This window comes from Nipponia nippon, unplaced genomic scaffold, assembly GCF_047370975.1.
Source record: "Nipponia nippon isolate SJK-2023a ecotype South Korea unplaced genomic scaffold, ASM4737097v1 scaffold_1, whole genome shotgun sequence".
Lineage (NCBI taxonomy): Eukaryota > Metazoa > Chordata > Aves > Pelecaniformes > Threskiornithidae > Nipponia > Nipponia nippon.
This window is the reverse complement of record NW_028262290.1, coordinates 85732494-85753108: the sequence shown is the minus strand read 5'-3', so window position 1 is coordinate 85753108 and position 20615 is coordinate 85732494.

Below are 20615 nucleotides of genomic sequence, written 5' to 3'. Positions count from 1 at the left end.
GTATATATACTATGGAGAGTTAGACTAGCTTATGGTATATGAAGCCAGCAAAACCCCTTAATTTCATACCAGACAGTATAATGCAGGGGACTGTAAAGACAGTTGGGTTGATTATTCCTTCAAGTGGAGGTAAGCAACAGCCAGAAGATGTTTACTTCATGGCAACATTACTGAGATTTCACATAGTATGACCCCGACATGTAACTGTTGCACTTTGGCATTTGGGTTGCCAGTAGCACAGCTGAGGGAATGGCAAACATGTCAGTGCTAACCCTTGTTGTAAGGGATAATTGGTTCTTGAAAAGTTTACACGTAGCATTTGGGGTTTTTAAAATTTATTTCTTCATTCCCTGCTTGACAACCTAATGTCACATGCATAAAATGGTGACCACTGCCATCAACTACCAATACCTGTGCTTTCTATAGTCTGTCCTATCCTTTTGGTTAAGGTAAAATGCTATTAATTTGATATGTGTTCGACACTCTGCTTACTGTTTAAGTATTTACCCTGTCTCTTCCCCTTGTTATCTTCCTTCCTTTCTATATGCTCAGCCCTTAACCATTTGGAAGAAAAAAAGTAGAAAAGGGGAAAGGGGAGAGGAAGGTATCTTAGAACAAAAATCTATTTATTGTAAACTGAGAATTCGGTAGTCATGCTCCAAAGGGCACACTGAGGTTTACTAATGTGGTGAATGAATATATGAAGTCAGTGGAAGTTTGGGGTTTTTACAGCCTCATCAATAAAATATCCTCCTGGCCTTTCTTTGCAATAAAATATTTGTAAAGCTTTTTATATAAACACATCCTGGAAAGGCTTTATGTCAATATTAATCATAGAAAGGTTTTAATATCAGCATAACTTTTAAAGGATGTTAAAAACTGTAAATCCCTTATCAATTTCTAAATTTACTCTGAGCTGTACAGCAGTGCTATCAAAGTAGAAGCAGCGGGCACATCTGAAAGGGCAAATCACCAAACACAAAAGGAGTCACTGCTCAAAATACTTGAAAATTGACCTGATCAGCAATAAATGGCATTTTAAAAACAGATAGTGTTCCAGTGCAACCCATGCGTTGCAAGCTGGCCTGCTTCCCCTTTGGGTTCCCGAATTGGTAGTTTTGCTCTTCCACTGCAGCTCATAGTAAGGAAAAACCACTGGCTCGGCAGCACTGTGTATCTTTCATGATTCCCCTCTATTTTTGCAAAAATATAATTTCTTGGGTTTTGGGGTTTTGGCTTTTTTTCATTGCAGAATATTTATTTTGTACATTCTTCGGATAAAGGGTGTTTGCAAACGAACAAACGCACCACAAGCTTGGACTAAATAATATTTCTGTTCCCTCATTTCTACATCCTTAACTCCTGTTACACCTGCTCGTGCTGTGAAGTGATATTCAGCATACTGATCTTCTTCACTTCCCTCCGGTCTTTCCAATAACAAAATGAATAAAGAAACAAACCAAAACAGCATGATATCTGCAATGACAAGGTATTGTTTGTTGTTTCTCTTGCCTTACAGGATCTGAGTATATGAAATGTCTGGGTTTTCAGAGACTTCTGCTCTAAAGACTGCTCAACATCTGGTATAGCATAGAGGCAGATAGGGTACTGGATCAGGAGGAGGTGAGAGAGCTTCAAATATAGAAAAAGGCTCAGACTTTAATACTAGAAGAGGAGAAGCAATAAGAAAGGATGGAGAGGCCATGGTGGTACCACAGAAGAGAAAAGAAAAAAAGGAGGTTGTGATGACTGAGCAGAATGCATTAATAGATATAAGAAGAGACATGTTTTATTCTTGGATGATAGGTTCAAAGCTGATGCTCACCTTCTACCTCTCATACATCCTAAAACCTTTCTGCAAATATAGTATCTGCAAGGTTTTGACAACCTCAGTGCTACAGATATTTAACAAATGCCTTTCTGGGATCAGATAATTATCATTTGAGTGCCTATTTGAGGCTCAGTATGAATAGGACCTCCTGTGGCAGTGCAGCTCCTTTGAACTCAAACACAGGGTTGCCATGACATCCTAGTTCAAAAGAGAAAAGATTGTTCAATGCAGCTCTGATCCTCTCCCTCTAAATTCTAAAGCTAAATTTGAATAATATCTTTGAGTTGGATAAGAAAGTGTTTTTCTTTATTGATAAGCTACACAAATGTTTGCTAACTGTAGAACAGAACTTAATTTACCTAATGCTTAATTTACCAAAGAGTTAAATTAGAAAAACCTTAAGTTCATTTAAGGACATCAAGAGACAAAGAATATAGATTTCTGACCATGTCCTTTGGTCATGATCTGTTGAAAATAATATAGTGTCTTTTAAATTAAAACTAGTTGAGTTTCAAACTTCAACTACAAATAGAACGGTATGTATTCATCCTTAGTTCTGATTTTAATTTCTCTTGATGATTTTTTTCTTTCGCCTTTGGCTACTAGACTCCAGAGACTTACAGTGTCCAGCTTGTCTTTCTCTGTGAAGGCAGTTATACACTGTAATCTAATTATTTCTCAATTTTTATCTATTTTTATTTTGTAATAAGCCACATGTACTGAGTTTGCTTACACTATACTTTCCTATACAAAATATTTCTTGCCAACCCAGAAAATGTGTTTTAAACCTTTATCTGATACCTTCTCAGTTTTCTGTCATTTCAGTTGGAAGAGTAAGCAACAAAATAATAGCCAAAATTACCTTTACTGATATTGCATTGGCGTAAAAATACCTCCTTACTTAACCTGTTTACCTGGACTTCTGCAAAGTGTTCAGCACTGTTTCCCACAGCCTTCCCTGAACAAACTGGAAAGATACAGATTGGATTGATGGTCTATGAGGTGTGTAGGAAATTGGCTAACAGGTCACACCCAGAGGGTGATAATCAATGGTTTTTACTCAAGTTGGCAACCTGTCACAAGTGGAGTCCCCCAGGGATCAATACTGGCCCCCACACTGTTCAGCATCTTCATAAATGATCTGGATGGTGGGATTGAAAGCACCCTCACCAAATTTGCTGATGATACCAAACTGGGTGGTGAGGTGGGTACATGAGAAGGGCGAGCCATCTTACAGAGAGACCTGGGCAGGCTGGAAGAGTGAGCTGGTAAGAACAGTATGGAGTTTAACAAAGACAAGTGCAAAGTCCTGCACCTGGGACAAAATAACCAAAAAGACCACTGCAGGCTAGATGTGTGTGGCTGAGGAGCAGCCTCGCTGAAATGTACCTGGAGGTCCCGGTGGACAACAAGGTAAACATGAGTCAGCAGTGCCCTGCTGCAGCAACAAAGACAAGTTGGATCCTGGGCTGCATCTGCCCAGGAATTATATTCCTTTTAAAATGACTCCATATGCTCTGGTTTGCTGTTGTTTAATTTGCTTTTTTTTCAGGGGTATACATTTTTGTTGCATATATATATAAAAGCAATATTGTTAATAAAATTTAAAATTAACATACTCCATCTATACTACAATAATGCTACTTACAGAAGGAATATGAAACAGAGATGACTATCATGGTAAATCAGGTTTAGTTGATCAGAATTTAAGATCAAAATATTATTTTAAAATAACATACTTGATTTGATACTCTCTTCAGTGCTTTTGTAGGCACACTAGAGAAAGATCTTTATAATAATCTGCAACTGCCAAACCCAAAAGGAATTTGAAAAATTTTTGAGCAATATTTACCTGTCCCTTAAGTATTATCTCACTACTTAAATTCCTACCAATAAATGTGTGGATGAAAAGGATGAAAAGCTTTTTTGCAGCTCTTTGCAGCATAGGCAATTTACCAAAAGTTTACCCAGACAGAGAAAATGTATAGATACACACTATGGAAGTGGCCCCCAGGGAGTCCTACTGATTTTAGAGACACTTACAAGTGCAAGGATCTGGCAGAATTGCTTCCAGTTCTGGAGTTTAGCTTGTAGGTTTTATAGGTATTGACTTGGTAAAATATATCTTAGTTATTTTATTGCTATTCCTTTTAAGCAAATGGTAAAATTGTGAGTTATAAAAAGATGATGAAACATTTGTATTGAAGTTAATATTAAAGATCACAAGCAATAAGTGCTTGAAAACTCTATCAGTTTTCATTATCCATTACTTTTCTGCCTTAGTTCAGCACAATATGTATTATGCATACCTGCTGGTCAGAGGGACTTTTTCTTCATATGATTTTGGGTGTTGTAAACAGTATGAACAAGTTACAATCTTCTCATAAGGCAAGCAAAATAAAATTGCAATGATTTTTTGTCAAGGCTCACAGGTGTTTCCAAAATGCAACATGATTTCAAGGTTAACTGTCATTCCCGCCCCCCAATTCCTTACATTTAAAATTAGTAAGTATAGATTACCCATCAGCATGAGACTATATGAGGTAAGGAAGTATAATGACATGATGTAAATTTTTCCATTAATAATCTCAGCATAAATAGTGACTCTAATGGTTGTTTTCTTTGAGTTTAGTACTATTGCTGTGATGCAGCTGAGGGGCAGCAGCTGTCAGGAATTCTGGGAACTGTGGAGATTTGACAGTGTAACTAAAGAAATGCTTTCCCCCCATGTCATTGCAGGGGAGCTGTGCAAACCTTCTTGGAGGGAAGCTGTACTATTTTTGCTCAGCACAGCACTCTGAAAATTTGTAAGATGCAAGACATCTCACACCATATATAAACCGTGAATTGCATTTGAAAATACTTCTTTTTCTGTGAAATTCAGCATTTTGAACATTTTCTTGGTAGCTACCACTATATTCTTTTGTTGAACTGAGATTTTGACAGCCTTCCTGTGAATGAGTGTCTAAATAGCAGCACAGGCAAATGAGGGAAGAGAACATGTAGACTTGGAAATGACAGAGTATTGCAGGTTGAAATCTACCGCCTGAAAGAGTGTAAGGGCCATCCTGTTACGTACAGCGACTGATAGTCACAGTAGTGGAAACCTGGATAGCCACTACTGTCTTCATTTTCCATTAGTAATTCATACTGTGTGTTTAGCAGCTCTCTCCAGCCTCTTGCTGACCATTCCAAATGGAATGATCTAGCTGGCATCTTACCTCTACCTCTCTCCTTCACCCTGCGTCCTGAGTAGGGTCTAGGAAGTCTTCCCTCTTCAAATGATGTCTTGTACAGGTAAGGGCTGGGGATAAGTTAGGAAAAAAAGAACAGGAACAAAGAGTTGTGGACTAAGAGTTTTGTGGGACCCAACAGTTTATTTTAGAGATTGCGTAATTAGGTCTGAGAATTGGGAGGGAAGATCTTAGAGGAGAAATAAATTGTTATGATAGGGACCGCGTCAAGGACATTCAAGGTAGATATGCAGGTGTGGGAAGGGATCCAAGAATGCTTTGCTCAAGGGAAGATCTAGGGAGTAGAGCAGGTTGGTGTTCCGGGGAGGGACAGGAATCCAGACCAGTGATGAATTTCACCACTGTACCTGTCCGATTTTGGGCTCGGGGAAGGTTTGTCATGATCCCAAGAGTGAGATTAAGACACAAACGAGGTCAAATGCCGCCACCTTTGGTCACTTTATTGAACGTGTGTAAGTGGAAAAAGAGCGATAGGAAAGGCAGGAAATATTAGGAGGAAACTAAGCAAACATTCGGAGAGATAAGCAGAGGATAGTCACCACCATGGATCCAGCGGTGTCCCGTTGGTCCGTAGTCATGTCTGTGGTGGTGGATGCGCGCACACACGCACCATGGTTTGGCTTCACACTCCTTTTATAGAGGGTCGGAAGGGGGCGGGAGCGGTGTTCTGTTGGTGGGAGTCGGTACCTGGGCTCTGGCACGTTTGGCACGTACTCACCGTCCGGCACATGCATGCACCTTTCATGTGCTGTCCACGCGCCTTGGGTCTCATCTTTCACGCGACCCCCCTCCCCATGTGACAAGTTGCCAGCCAGGTCCAGGTGTCTCTGCGACCACTCTGTTGGTGTCCGACAGGTATCAGAACCTCCCGCTACCACCGCAGGCTCATGCAAGCTTTACCAAGCAAGCTTTGAGACAATTGTCTTAACAGTCCAGTCTCTCACAACCACAGATTAATTATGTGCCTCTGATGACACCTGCTATTTGTGCTGAATTGCAGAGGTATGGTGTTGAACGTTTTTTGAAAGATTCCTACCTTTTCAGGTGGAAATTATGGTCTAAGAAATGCTGTAGGAAGGGTCTCAGTATTGTCTGGCAAACAGCATTCACTCAGTGGATAGCAGAATTATTTGTCGTAAAGAAAAGAACTGACAGAAAAGTTCAGGTAAATACTATTCCCCAGGGAAAAATAGAATGGCCAGCAGGCAGAAGGGCTAAAATAAGGACTGCCTGTTATGCAAAAAAGTCGTATGTCCTCTTACTCTGACAATTTTTTTTTTTTTTTTTTTTTAGGATTCACAGTATTATAAAGTAGGGGCAAGCACATGTAAAAAGAGATATCTTGGGAAAGAAGAGAGAAGGGAGTTGAACAAGTGGAAGAAGTAATAATGGTCTTCAGAACACACTAGTCCTTAAATGGCACAGAGAAAGCAAGCAGACTGTAACAGCTCTTGAGACAGTTTGGGATGTTAGTAAGATACTGTGGCTTCTAGGACCTCATTTGCCAGCAGCACATCCTTTGTGATACGTCATCTGAATACTGAAACAAATGGCTGGATGGGATACATGCAAAGCTCCAGAGTGAACCTCTTTACAGTCTTCCTATAGGCTTGACTGTGCTCAACAACACGATAGTCATAGGCAGTCCTCTGGGATGACTGGGATTATGACACGAATGTGTGTCAATGTCTGATTTAACGATTTTCTAGAAACCACTGCTAAGTCATAACTAAGATGGTAGTCTCAGGAAGGTACTTACTAAAGCTGCATAATTCTTTGTCAAAAGAATAACAAAGGTTCCCATATGCTTTAATACCTCAGGTAGATGAAAGAGCCTGGCCCACTCAAATAATGATGCTGAATGGGAAATGCAGTATACACAAGCCATCTCCATATTCATACCACTGTAACCTTAAACTATGTTACTGTAATCTTGCTGGAATTCACTCCTTATTACAGTTGCTAGATGCCCTTGTAACTTCTTTTTAAGGCTTGGTTTAAGATATATCTACTGAAGTAATCACCTCTTAATTTTATTTTACTCCATCATTTCCTTTGCATGTTGCAAAGCTTAGTATTATGTATTTCTGCTGAAGTAATCAATCTCTCCTCCACACTCCCCGCGCCCCCCCCCCCCCCCCCAGCCATTTGGCCTCTCATGCTCTAACTTCTCCTTTCTAGAATCATTGGGTTTTGCTTACTGCCGTTGTGTGGCAGGTTACGTGGTAGCACAGGAGGCCTCTCAGTTATACCACAGGAAAAACATTAAATTTGTAAACCACCATACATACCAGCAACTTACAGATTTCTAAACCTTACGGAAGGTTCACCATATAGCATCTGTTAATGTCAGTGGAAATAAGGAAACCAAATACTTCACTGGCTTTGAACAACCTTTCTTATGTTTTAATTCAAGTTTGTTTGTGTGGGTTTTTTACTAGTTTTTCAAAGAGCCAAGTTCAACAGAGAAAAATAACAGTTAAAGGTATTGCAGAATACTCTAAGGCCATCACAGAAATACAGATGCACTTAAGTTCTTTCTGTTTGGAATAAACCTCTTAATCACTGCTCATGTAACATTGCCCCTGCATTCTCTTAACTGGAGACTATTCAAGAAAACCTTGTTTACTTCAGTTTTCTAGAGCAACTCATTGTATTATAAGGATGAAGTAAAGTCCAATACTTTACTAGATGTACATAATTTACTTTTTTTATCAAGTATAATATGAGTGTGATTACATGAAGAGTTACATGCCCTTCAGCCTTTACTGTAAGTTTTGTTTACTCACTACACATTTTGAGTTGTTCAACTCTAGATTATTTCCTAACAGTCACCAACTTAGAGTTTGTTCCATACGCTCATAAAAATTTTTGGTTCTTGTGGTTTCCCTTTGTGTAAGGCTTCTTAAATTGCATTTATTTCTATGATGTTAATCGTTCTAGCTTAATATATGCTTCTGAAGGTCTGTCGGTGCTGTACAAACACATGCAACATTTCTGTTGGATAAGTAACTGTCTCTAGGGGCTCTTCAAAAAGGACAAATAAAGAACTCCGTGTTATACTAGATTGCCCTGTCTAATGAAAATATTAGTCGTTGCAAGTCATACCTTCTTCATAAATAACCCCTGGAAAGTAACCCCTAACGTGACCTTTTTTTCAGAGGCACTGATTACCTAAAACTTCTCATTGCTGTCTGTTGTCTATAATTTAACTACTTCTCATCTGTGATAATACTAAAGATTTGAATATCCGTGGTATTGACACTAGTATAGATATGGGCATAGTCATATCTACTGTGCAATGCAGCTCTTGCCATAAAGAGTGACACCAGTGAGAACAATGTTCTGATTTGTTAAGGTACCTATTGCTTTCCATAAACATAAAATACTACAAATGCTGCAAGACAATAATTTAGACAAAAAGTGATAGCTCAAAATGGCACATAAATAAATTTGTTTGTCTAAATATTTTGCACTAATTATGCAAACTGAATTGAGGAAAAAGCCAGTTACATAATACTCAGATGTAGATTTTTTAAAATTATTATTTTTAAAGTGTACAAATATATATGTATAATCACCCCTTAATTTTATTTGCTCCAGTACTTCCTTTGCATGCTACAAAGCTTAGCATTATGTCACAAATTGTTTAAAAATTGACATCATCAACTGTATTGGAGGTCAGAAGTGATACATCTAATACTTATGTCCAAGTTTTGCAGTAGAACGCTTCCAAGTGGCATCTGTTTCTCCAAAGATATGATCTTTTAAATGATTTTGAAAAAAACACACCACCAAAAAAACCCCAACAAACGCACCTTTCTAAAAGATTTAATTGACCAATAATTCAGAGACAAGCAACTGCTTATCTAAAGAGAAGGAAAACTTTGGGGGGCTCTCACCCTAGTACAAAAAAGCAACTACTTTTTTGTGTTATCACTGAGGTCAATGTATTAATTCTGTAGTGTTCTCAATGTGCAAGGCAGTTTACAAGAAATCATAAGAAAAGGGCACAGTTGGTCTCCATTGTTCTTCAAAGGCAATGAGAAAAAAGAGCACAGTTTTTCCCTTTTTGTGGAGATTGTCCAGAAGTTATCATGCCTAGAAATTCCTCAAAAAAATGCCAGCCACCCTACCGAAAAAACACAACACCAAAGCCCTGGGCAGTGACCGCACACCGTTACTGTTACCCAATCTCAAATTGGCCTATGTGAATATTTCAGACTTCACTTAGACTCACCTTCACTCCTGAGAACCAGCATGAAGCCTATGGACAATTAATACTGTACTTGGATAGCAAAATAGAATTTCAGTGGATCACACACCAGCAATGGAGTCATTCTATAATCTCCAGCTTTACTTACAGTTTGTTCTAAGAGATTATACTAAACATGGATGCTGGTAGCTAGAGTGCCTGTGGACTTAATGTAAATTAAACTAGTTGGTAAGCCTATCTGCAAAAGCAAAGGAAAGAGGGAATTAGCTGTCAACATTTTACACTAGGAAAAGTAATTTTCCTTTTTAAAAAAATACTAAAATGCCTGCTAGTTTTTGTGTTGTAGTTGTCAAACATGCAGAAATAAACCTATTGTATTCCTATTGTGCACTATCCATCCTTAATATTTTTTTAAAAGGTTGTGAATCAGTCTTTTGTGGTTAATAATATTGGTTGTTTCATTGTATGTTTCAATTTGTTAGTGTCTGTCCATTGTCTATTGTCTTATGCTTTAATTGTAACAGCTTTAGCATAAAGATTCTTTTGAACTGTGTAAGAGTTTGGCTTATAGGTAGGGCTTCTATATGCAACTTTTAAAACACTAACAGTTCTAATCATTTTAAGGAAAGGAAGGCTCCTGGAGTCTGGCCTTTGCCACCTTAGTCAAATATTCTAATCTGGGATATACCATGTTGCCAAACATGCTCTGTCTCTTGGAAGCTCTTCTTTCTATCTTACTGAAATAACTGCAGCAAAGAAATTAATCTAAGTTAAATTAAACTCAAAAGCCCACGCTATGATATTTTATGACTATCCTTTTTTTGTTTCTCAGGTAGATCAATTAATATTTTTTTAAAAAATCATAATACCCCATTTAGAAAATATATATTATGGCATATATATTAAAGAAAAATATTCAGGTAGAAATTCAGTATATTTTTTCCATACTTCAAATTCCAGAATATAAGGATCATTAGATAATGAATTACAAACACCTAGTTATTCTGTTCGCACGTATATGCGCACACATGCACACACAAAAGGAAAGCTGAAGTACCAGACATGGATAGGTTCATTTTTCCTTTGTTGCACTGGAATTATTAAATCATTGCAGAACTAAAAGACTGTGTTAATTTGAAGGGGTAAGGAGTCAGCTGAGACAGTTGATTTAATACTTGTCAGTACAATTGTTCTTCTTTTGACGGCACAGTTTTTATTCATTTAATATTTTTACTATGTTAAGGTCATAATACCTTACTTGCTTGGCATATCTATAAAAGATTTTCAGGAACCATAATTTAGTTTTTATTTCTGCTATTTCTATTGAACATTACACCTTCTAAGTCTTTTTTTGCCCCATATGTACCTGAGTGTGACTAGTGTGGTTTTTCCTAATTCTCAAATCCCTCTTCTCGCCATGTATCTGATATATGAGAAACCTTTGAATTCTTTTATAATTTCGAACTCTGAAATATTTTTCCCTCCATTCATAAATACTGAGGAAGTTTTATTAAGGAAAAACATCTATGAAAAATGGCTTACAAGGATTACTTCTTCATAGTAGATGGAGTTCCATGATAAAAACATAGCCTCCAAGGCTAAAAAAATCCTACGCTTTGTGTACTAATAACAATGACTTATTTTCTCCTCAATTTATTTCTTCATTTCAAGCAATAGGAAAAGAACAATAGTAGTGAATGCAGTGAATATAAAATTCAGATTAGGAAAGCAAAGTTAGTGATTCACTCTCAGACCTAGCTCACAACATTAATGCTTCAAAAAGATGTCCTCCTTAGTAAGTTGTTTACGTGTTCAAAGTAGTATAATTACAAACATAACCTGAAGTGCATTTATTTTCTTTAGATGAATTCCTTTTATCAGCAACTGAGGACGCTTGCAGGTCCTCAGATGTAGTTCCTTTTGGATTGGGAATGGCTTCCTGGAAGCTACATACTTGTGGCTTCAATATGAAAAGCAGTGCTGCAAATAAATTCTGCTTCCTCTCCCTTTGTACCCATAGTTAATACGTATTTCAGTATATGTTACTAAGCATCTGAGTATATGAATCAGTGAAATGAACAGGGCAGCTAATACAAGCTTTATTTAAGACTTACTGCATATTTGCAGAGACATTTCTCCATCAGTTTTCTGAACCATAACTAATGTGAAGTAGTTTAACAAAAAAACCCAAACCAAACCAAACCAAAACAAACCAAAAAAACCCCAAAACCAACCTTAGATTCTTGAGAACAGGATACCAGTGCCTGGAAGATGCAGAAAGATTGTGTTGTTAAGTGCTAATCTAAGTCCAAGATCATATAATTTCTGTCAAGAGATCCATAATACTGGAGAAGGGGTCCCATATTGATCATTAACTATATATTATATCAGTCCTTCTTTATTTTTTCCCTTGAAACAGACCATTAGAATAGAGAAATTATACAGATTATTTTACAACAAAGTATCAGCAGTGTGACACTGAAAATATGTTGGATTTAACCTCATGGTATTAAGCTTTGATTTGAGAGGTGCACTTTGAACCAGTTCAAGAAGTTAAAGAAGCTTTCTAAATTAGTCAGATTAAAAGCTGTTAATGCTCAAAGTCTTTTCATGTGGACAAAGAGGAAACACATTATGTATAAAACCAATAATTTATTGTTAGCGTAATAGAAATCTTAACATTCTAATCTAAGACTTGTTGTTAGTCAAGGTCTGATTATTTTGGAAAGAAAAAGAATACCTGTATGCAGAAAAATGTTTAATAATAATAATAGTTCAGTAAGAATTGTTATACATATACTTCCTGGTTTGTATCCCTTTTCTTCATTGTATGCTCACCCTTCCATGACCCTTCTGGGTTTAAGATCGATGGCTTCATTCCGGTGTTGGTGGTGGTCTGTTACAGCAAGTCATCAGCGCCTGGGGTCCTCATGGGGAGGAATCTAAAGCTGATGCTTTCTTCTACTTCTTCCTTGCTTCTTCCTCCTTTTTTCTTACATGCCTTAGATTCGTCTGGGTCCATTCTTGTATGTTTTCTAACATGCTTTTTAAACTTTGCTTCCTTCGTTGGTCTGCAGCTCCTCATTACATCTGAATTTAATATATATGGTGCCTTTTGTGGATGTTAGATGCTGTTAGATATCTGAGTTCTCTTTGTTCCTCCTGAAACCAAAGCAGTTTTGTCTAGCTCCAGTCTGCATTTCTTTAACTGACATGTGGAGAGTTGCTTATAGCCGTAAGGTCTCCAGTGTCCAGCCTGTGTCCCATCTCTTCCCATCCTATGCGTGTATTCCCCTGGGCTCCATCCTGTGTCTCCACTTATCAAGCTCTCTGGTCTCATAGCAGGCCTTTATTTCTCTATACTGCATCATTATGCTAGTCATAAATACCTAATTCTAGAGTAACTGCTTGTTACTGTCATCTATATAAAACTATTGTCATTCCATATGAAGATAAAGTAAAACAACTTAACCATAGCTACTTTGTCAATTAGAAAGATGATGGTTACAGCTAAACTAAGTAAAACAAAGCTGCAGGCAGGTTAAGAAAATTTCAGACAGAGCAAGCCTGACAAGTCCTGAGGACTTGCAAACAGTACAAAGCCTGGGTCTGACCCCCTCATCCTTTCCCCTTTTGTTTTTACAGAGACCAAGTAGTAATTGGTGCTACAGAAGTTGTTTTAAATGTGTCCAGTTCCTCAGCCCCTGGAGCCCAGTGGCCTGCAGCTTCACATTCTCCTGGGAAGGGCTCACCTTCACTGAGCCAGCTTTCATAAGGGAGGGGTCTCAGTGTGCCCTGAAGCAGGGCTGGGCTTCACCCATGGCTCCACCATCTTCAGCTTTTTCAGCCTCAGTTTGTGGGCTTGGGTCTGCACCCTGCTTCTGCAGGACCTGGGAGTCCCACACCATTGCCTGGACTGCTGCTCAGGTCTCCTCAGCAACTCCAGTATTAGCAGTTAAGTTTGGCTTTTAATTCTTGATTTTCAGTCATATATGCCCCATTTCATCTACCCGCTTCTTGATATTGCATAACCTTTCTAACTTGTTGTAGAGCTGCAAATCCTTCTGGAATTATTCCCTCTCCTACTCTAGTTTGATTTGCTTTGTTTCAGTTTCTAGTTTTTCATCTTTTGCCTGTGGATTCTGATTTTCCTCTTCATCTATTTGCTGCTAAGCACCCTACCCACACTCCTGCACAGTTTATGGCATTTTGGGAGAAATAATTGAAACTTGGTGGTTTTCTTAAATTTTGCAAGCTCTTACTCAGCTTGCTTGATACTTTTACAAGACTTCAGATCCCAAAGGTTTGGTCCCCACTGGAAAACCAAGTTTCTCAACTCTGTAATTTCTGCTGAAAAGAGGCTGTGTGTTAGGGGGAGCTGTTTATTCTGGGATTAGTATGATACAATTGTACTCTTAATTGCAGTGTTTTGTTTTGCTTTGATTTTACTTTCTTGGTTGTCTTATAAGTGTGTCTGGCTTTCTGTTCTTTCTAAAAAATGTGTCCCAAAATTAGAAAGCAAACAGCCAGGGGGGGAGGGAGGGAGGAGGAAGCAGGGAGAGTTTTCCAGAGGTCCTGTATAAATTTGGCCACAGAGATAGAGCTAGTTGGGATTTTATCTCCTCTTATAAAAAGATAAAGAGGTTTTTAGCTCCTCCAAGACATATTGGCCTTTCTATAAATTCAACTCTGGCATGGATTTCCTCCCATCTCTAAATGTGAAATGCTTCATCCCCCAGGACACAGGCAGAGAACACAATACTTCTGGGTTACTCTGTCTGAAAGCTTTTCATTTACTTTTTTCTTAGATTTTTAGCAAGTCCTTAGAAAGGTCTGCTTATATTCCATATTAATCAGTTGTTTATTCTAAGTAAGATACTTCTCAGGACCATAGGAACACACATTAATTGCATTCCTTGTCTTCTGTGTTTACCATAGGCTTTCACCCACAAAAGTTTATACATAGGGAGTGCCCCCAGAGTAGTATAAAGGTAGACAGAGAAGGGCTGTCCCCATTCTCTACCAATTAGTAATGTTCAATATCTTATTTATGGCCAAAGAGGTAACACACCTTTCACAGAAAGCAAATAATTTATTATAATGTAGTCAAAAATCTTAACTGGCTACCACAAGACTCATTATTGGTCCAGATCTATTTATTACAGAGGAAAAAAAAGGATATTTGTGGGCAGAAGACCTGCCACCAACAATTCAGTAAAAACAGTAATACCCATGCTTCTTGATCTTTACCCCTTTTCCTGGTGTTATGCTTATCCTTCTACTGCCCCTCTTAGGCCTAACTGTAGGTGGCTTCATTCTGGTGGTGGTGGTGGGATGTTACAGGGAGCCATCAGCATCTAGAGTTATTTGCAGGGAGGAATCTTGTGTTGAATTAGATCTGAATTTACGATATAAGGTGCCTTTTATGGATGTTAGATATTATTTCTGTATTCTCTTTGTTACCCCTACAGCCAGTTTGGTCAAGCTCCAGTCTGAATGGATTTACCTGACCACTGGAGAGTTATTTATAGCTGTGAGGTCTCCAGTGTTCAGCCTGTGTCCCATCTCTTCTCATCCCATACCAGTATTCCCTTGTGCTGCATCCTATATCTTCTGGTATGAGGACACTCCAGGTAATGAGCTCTCTGCTGTCATACCAGGCCTATATTTCTCTATACTGCAACATTATGTTAAAGTCATAAGTACCTCATTCTAGAATAACTGCTTGTTACTGTCATCCATATAAAGCTATGATCACACCATACAAACATACACAAAAGTTAACAAATTAGCCATAGCTACCTGATCAATTGGAAAGAGGATAGTTACAGCTAAACCAAGCAAAACAAAGCTGCAGGCAGGTTAAGAAAATTTCAGACAGAGCAAGCCTGACAAGTTTTGAGGCCTTGCAAAGTCAGTAGAAAACCTGTGGCCTGTTATTACTGATGGCAATACTATGTATTACAGGGCTTCAGGGTAACAAAGCTCAAGCTGAAGATACTTTAAAGAGTCTGCTTTTTTATAGATAATTGTAATTAGTCTACTGTATTGTCATCTAGTAGAGCATGCTACAAAGTATATTGACCTTGTTTTTAATGTATCCATGACAATGCCTATATAATTAGGCTTTAAAACAGAAAACATATGTGTATATATGTCTTATCCTACTTTGAAGATATTTATGCATTGTTTCTATTCTGAATTAGGTATCTGTGGTCTAATTACTTCCATACTGAAAAGAAGATAAAGTAGTATTTTTTTTTTTAATTGTGACATCAGTAATTTTACTAGTGTGTTTTCCCTCCCGGTATATTCTATGGAAATATATTGAAGTAGGATGTTTGTAGAAATTTATGCTACATTTATCTAATGTTTTACCACCTACTAACAATGCCCATTAGGGATTGTATTTATTCTTCTTTGACTGTCTTCTAACAAGAAAGACTGTTCCAAGTATCCCGAAACATTATTTCTGTAGGTAAATACTGGTGTATTAGTGTCTCAAAGAAGAAAGATGGTTCTGCTCTGCAAGAGGAGGCAAGCAGGGGGTTAAGGCTGACAACAGGACAGGCAGGGCAGTGGCCTTGCTGAAAGAACAGTCCCACATAAAAGGTTTAGTGACAGTAGCCATGGCAGTTGTGTGGCCAGACAACTGCTCAGCTGATGCAAGGTGCTGTGGTGGGGAAAAGCACTCCTGCGAGACCCTGGCTTTTGCCCTCAGGCTCTGGGCATCCCCTCCCTGCAGGAAGTCAGTGATAGCGTTGGGTATCCACAGCCAGGGCAGGGTGAGGATGACTGGAAAGATGGGTCATGCAGGATGGGGAAGGGCAAATAATCTCAGTGTCTGGGTGCCATAGTTACTTTAAGGGGAATGGTCTCACAGGTGATGGGCCCTCTGTGGTTCTTCTCCCATCTATGGCAATCGCTGTGGTTAGGGTGTGGGCTGGGGCTGGGTGGAACTCCTGGCTCTCTGGGCAAACCAAAAGGCCACAAAACTATGGGACACCACCACAACCAGCAGAGCAATGGTTTACATGGTGCGCTCATCTGGGATGATGAAGGAAGGTGTACTGTGAGGCACAGTTCTAGTGCCCACACCTCCAGCTGTGCCCCTTCCCAGCAGTCACAGCAGGGTTTGTTGGGGCAAGTGGCCGTGTGATGGCCATTTATACCAGAATAAAAACACATTCACTCCCTATGCCTGTGCACTTGATCTCCAGGTGGGACGAAGAGCAGCCCCTACCTAAGTGGTACCCGCTCATTCACGGGTTTGGGTACACTCTCCCGATGCTCTGGCAGGCATGTCTGACAGCCGCCCTACACTCCTGTGCAGGCCAGCTCTGGACATCCCCTCTCTGTGGGCCAGAGCCAGCCCAGGAAGGCAGCCATATAGGCTGCAGCTCCCAAAGAGCAGCTCCAGGGCAATGAAGAGAGCATGGAGGTCTGGAGCATGGGAGCACTTGCAGGACTGGCTCCATGAGGGCTATCCATGAGAACTGGGACATGATGGCCAAGTAACTTTTATTGGGAAGGCCCCTGGGGGGGCCAGGCAAGGACAGGGCGGTGCCAGAGTGGGCCAGGTCAGGGGAGCCCATGGCCAAAGCAGAGCTGGGGCCGAGGGCTGGGGCTCTGAGGTGGCTTCTGAGTGTGGAGGGAGGCCCCCGCCAAGATCTCTTCTGGCTCCCTCTCACTTGGTGCCTGCCCTACAGCTGCAGCCCGGGTCCCGCTGCGGCACCCAGCTGGGCTGGGGGTAGCACGGGGCGCAGGCCTCGAGGTGCAGGACCCAACATACGCTGAGCTTGCAGGGCCCTCTGGTGCACTCGGGGCTCTGTCAGTTAGCTGAGAGAGGATAAACAATGATCAGTTGTGAGGAGAGAAATGTGTAAAATAAATTCACATGACAAAAGTGTTTGCAGAGATCCTGATTTTGATGTAAGATGTTTACCTTGGTGGCAGGCAATTTTGAACATTAAGCTGTGTAAACTTTTTATCTCCCAACAATAATTAACTACTACAGTTTTTTCATAGCACTTAATCATAGGTTACTTCCTTTTTTCATGTTCATTTCAAACCTGAAAAATGTGTTTACTTCTGTAACAACTGTTATGTCGTGTGAATCCTTATGATATATGAAATGATAAAGTACTACAGTGATTGTATTTCTTTTCATTTAATTATTAAAGAGAAAACCATCTCCCAGTGTTAGTCTTATTTTTCCAAAGGAAGCACAGAAGCAACTTTTGCCATTAACCAGAAATTTTTAATAGATAGGTAGGTGATTGGGGTGATTGCTGTAAAAAAACATAGGAGTTCAAAGAATGAATGTCTTATGTCTTCAACTGGACACTTTCAAATGATAAGCAAAATATAACCAATATTTAGCTTTTTAATGTGAAAGAGATTGTGTATTAATTCTTCTTCACCTTGCTCTTTATCCTATTTTTATTTCTTGCTTTTCACATTTTGTTTCATATTGAGTGACATCTGAATAGAAGACAACTTACCGTGTTAAAAGAGACTCTGAGTTGGAAAAAATGAATTCAAGTCATAGACCAAATCTGTACAAACTTTTCAATTTAATTGTTTAAAATGTTTTAGACACATACTTTCACAGTAGATATTTTATGATCTTCATTTTGTAAGTGCTTGATCAAACCACTTAAGAATGTCCTTAATGTTTAGATCCCAATACATTCTATATATGTTTCCTTAAGGACTTAAGAATAATAGCTAAACACGTGCTGAACTATTGCAATGAAGTGAGATTTAACAATTTTCTAGGATCAATTTCTATCTGAAAACAAAAGCTGTGAGGTAGATTATTTTTAATCACTTTCCAAAGTTTTTCTGAAAAGGATGGAATATTTATTATTTAAATTTAGTGTGTTTTTTGTGTGCTCTTTTTGGAAAAAAAAAAAAGGTTGCACCTAAACATTACTTGAAAAAAAAAAGAGCACTATCTTAATTTTTCTTGCTATTAATATTTCTTTCTCCCTGTGATTGTAATACTGCAATCATAATGTATTTTTAATATGTCCCTTAGCTAGTTTGCTTAACATTGAAAAAATACAATGAATTTGCATTCATCTCCTTGACCTCTCTTGTATAGAAGAAAACAGGAAAAAATATTACCACTATAATTAGTTTTTGCAACAGTTTTTTCTGGCTTTTATTTGGCCTCCATAATAGAGGTGGGTTTTTTTTCCCTCTTTGCATATTCATTCATGTTCTCAATGAAACGGCATTGCTCTTAATTTATATTGGCTAATCAGAAGATTTTTGCAGTTTTGACTACCATGCATAATACAGCAGGCAAGATACTTGCCATATCTCTACTAAAAAGCCTGTACCATGAGTTTAATCATGCTATTTAATTGCTAGGCTTAATTTGAAAATAATTGTTCACAGCAATTAAGTAAATGCCCCAATTTCATTAACAGACTTCCTAATTAGAAAGTACAACATAAAAGTGCTAATGTTGCTTCATTAGGTTTGAATTACTGTTTCTAATACTACTTTTTTACTATCTATACAATTTCTTTCTGCAGTAGAATATCAGCCTAATTACTGGTACTAGATTAGTAACAAATTTCCTGGTGTAACATATTCATATCCCAGCCAAGTGTGCAATGATTTATTAAAAGGGAGATGTAATTCTATATTTTAAATTTTAAGTATAGTCTGAAACTTAAAGAAATCTGAGATATAGCAGTGTCTAATCATGTATATAGGAGTTAATTGCTTTGAAGAAGAATAAAACAGTTTTTCCTAAATTTAATGTCTCAACACATTGGCCACTTGCTATATAAGAAACTGGAATAAGAAGTAAAAAGATAGTAAATGTGGCTGCTAATAAGATATAGTGATGACAGAAGTAATTATGGCAATGTCACAAGATTATGAGATGTCATTAATAGTCTTTAACTGTCACAGCTATTGTTTCTTTAGAACATTGAGGAATCATTTCACTTTTTTACCATATTAATATAACTGTGTGCTGGAAGGAAGAAGGATATTTGTATTTCAATCAATATGTTCCAGTCTTTGGTGTTAACACAATTGCTGGAAAGCTTAAGAGAGCTGAGAAAAAGTGATCACATTAAGACAATTAAGAATAATGATAATGAAACCATTCTTTTTTTTTTCAATGTATAAGATTCAAGTGATGTATGAATCCTTGTGGCTTTTTTTGTAGAAGGTATTAAATAGTGCCTACCTGCCTGGACTGTCACCCCTCACTTGAGATCATTGTATTCCTTTCTGCGTATAAAAATTTCAGTATTCAGCAGCTTCATTGTGCTATGGAGTGGATAAAGGAAAATGTAGAAGAAAAAGTTGCACGTAAAAGCAATAAGAAGAAAATTCAAAGGATGTACCAGTACATAAAAGCAAGAAATAAAATAACCCTTGCTTGTTTCTGAGTTAGCTGCAAGTTTTCTCTCAGTTTCCTTTATTTTTTCTCGTACTGACTCTTGCTTAAAAATAAGGATGATTAAAACCAGGTTAGCAAGAAAAACATGTTGATGTATTTCTTGTGAAAAACCAGTCAACTGTCTCATGTGCTGATCATTAGTAGATATATGTAGCATTGACAACTTTTATGCAATTTTAGATTTTAATATTGGTAAAAATACGTATAGTTAGGGTTTGGGTTTTTTTAGTTTTGGATTGCAACATCTTGTCTCATTCATGCACGCATATGTATATAGAAATAATAAAGCTCATAAATAGCCAACAAATAATTTTAATATACCACTCTCCATCCAAACATACAAAATCCTGATTATATGTATGGAATATGGCTATGGAGAAAAAGTTACAAATACATAGAAATGTTGCAAATAGACCATGAATGCTCATCTCATGGGTCAAGAGGAGATGCAGGCAATTTTCTGTATTGAATGACAGAACCAAACTTTTCTTGGTACTGAAAGACGATACAGCAAAGAATAAATGTCTCCAGTTGCAACTTGGCTGGTGCTTCTGGCCATTAGGAAAATTATTTTCAGTAGGAAGTAGGGCAAGTTACCCAGGGAGGATAACGCTCATCCTGGATGTGGTGGATGAGCTTCAAGGCTCATCAAGACAAAGCCACAGCCATCTTGATTTTACAGGTTTAGGTTTATTATTTTAACATAGTTATCTTTATCCATGGATTGACATTCTCACATGTAAGCATGCTGATCCCTCTCATTCAAACCAGGTTATATGACATTCATAGTCCCACCTCAGGACACATCATAATACCTAAATGCAGGACTCTGGAAATACTGCTTATCTTCAACTCAGCTACACTGGAGCTACAACTTTTTTT